Genomic DNA, 1,859 nt, shown 5'->3' with positions numbered 1-1,859 from the left:
GTATTGCTCTTCTGGTGACAATGTAGTTTTTTTTGTCAATTACCATTTTAATAACAGGGTAAAGAAAATTAAGTGGATTTTTGAAAGAAAACTATACTGTCAATATACTATTAAAACAAATTAAAATGGTAAAAGTTATTGTACTTTAAGTAAAAATAAAAGAGCAAAAATATCAATCCCAGTTTTGATTACTTAAATTAACAAAAAAAATGCATATAGCAAAGTATAGTTTCAATCTGCCTACCTCTGGGTTATGGGTCCAGCATGCTTCCATTGCAGTACTCTGCTGCACATGTAAGTGCAAGAGATCCTGAAGCACTCACTCATCATGGGAAAGTACCAATGTGTTTATTCGTTGGTTGATGGAAGAAACATCTTACAAAAACTCTCCAGATTATTGATTTTTTAATGTTTTTCTAGGAAACGTTCTAGATGTATGCTTATTAGCCTTTGTCAGTATGCACTTTTTGCAAAGTGTCTCTGTGGCGCAATCGGTTAGTGTGTTCGGCTATTAACCGAAAGGTTGGTGGTTCAATCCCACCCAGGGACGTAATTAAACTTGTGATCAGATTTTGGTGATATTTAAGTAGACAAGTCAAAATTTCAAACCCCCTCTTATGGTGTAGGGTACATGGCCTTCTCTGATGTAATCAGAGTTAGATTTGATTCAGTGATTTTATAAAAAAACAGCTAGGAAGCACAATTTAGCAGTGGGTTGCAGAGAAAAAAAATATGCTGGCAGAAAAATCCAATCGAGTGATTAAACAGCTCTTCATTTTCTGGCTTTATTTTTATGCTAACAAATTTGTTCTCTGAAAAGTGTCCACAAAGCCAAGTCTCTGATTAACACCTTTGTAAGGATGGTTTTTCACCTATTACTAAATTAAACTTGCTTCATTGGAAAGGCAGCAAGATGCATCCTCATTTCAATGTCTACTGAAATAATACAAGTTGACACCAGGAAACATTAACGCCACTGCTTCCTTGCTGCTTTCTCATGTGGAAGTCTGTTTAATGTGAAAACAAGGTGATATCTAATTAGCACACAGGTAAGGAATTAAGAAAATCTTTATTTAAGGGTGAAGATGTTTCTCACAAATTTGTTGACCCAATGCATCATTGAAATTCAAGCTGGAAAGATGATTTTAATATATCACTTGTACATTTTGTATTGCTCTTCTGGTGACAATGTAGTTTGTTTTTGTCAATTACCATTTTAATAATAGGGTAAAGAAAATGAAGTGGATTTTTGAAAGAAAACAATACTGTCAATATACTATTAAAACAAATTAAAATGGTAAAAGTTATTGTACTTTAAGTAAAAATAAAAGAGCCAAAATATCAATCCCAGTTTTGGATTACTTTAATTAACAAAAAAAAATGCATATAGCAGAGGATAGTTTCAATCTGCCTACCTCTGGGTTATGGGCCCAGCATGCTTCCATTGCTGTACTCTGCTGCACATGTAAGTGCAAGAGATCCTGAAGCACTCACTCATCATGGGAAAGTACCAATGTGTTTCTTCGTTGGTTGATAGAAGAAACATCTTACAAAAACGCTCCAGATTATTGACTTTTTTAAGTTTTTCTAGGAAACGTTTTAGATGAATGCTTATTAGCATTTGTCAGTAAGTATTTTTGCAAAGTGTCTCTGTGGCGCAATCAGTTAGTGTGTACGTCTATTAACCAAAAGGTTGGTGGTTCAATCCCACCCAGGGACGCAATTGACCTTGTTATCAGATTTTGGTGATCTTTAAGTAGACAAGTCAAATTTCATACCCCCTGTTATGGTGTAGGGTACCTGGCCTTCTCTGATGTAATCAGAGTTAGATTTGATTCAGTGATTTTATAAAAACATCT

General features: G+C 34.5%; 1 non-coding gene across 1 annotated transcript; it reads left to right on the top strand.

Annotated features, from left to right (window-relative positions):
- Nucleotides 1-476: 476 nt before the first annotated feature.
- Nucleotides 477-550, top strand: TRNAN-AUU (transfer RNA asparagine (anticodon AUU)). The gene has a single exon. It is a non-coding gene; the product is annotated as a tRNA-Asn (tRNA).
- The last annotated feature ends 1,309 nt before the right edge of the window (nucleotides 551-1,859 follow it).

The sequence above is a fragment of the Pseudophryne corroboree genome, unplaced genomic scaffold (assembly GCF_028390025.1).
Source record: "Pseudophryne corroboree isolate aPseCor3 unplaced genomic scaffold, aPseCor3.hap2 scaffold_288, whole genome shotgun sequence".
Taxonomy (NCBI): Eukaryota; Metazoa; Chordata; class Amphibia; order Anura; family Myobatrachidae; genus Pseudophryne; species Pseudophryne corroboree.
The sequence above is the reverse complement of the archived record's forward strand: the minus strand, read 5'-3'. Positions and strand labels throughout refer to the sequence as shown.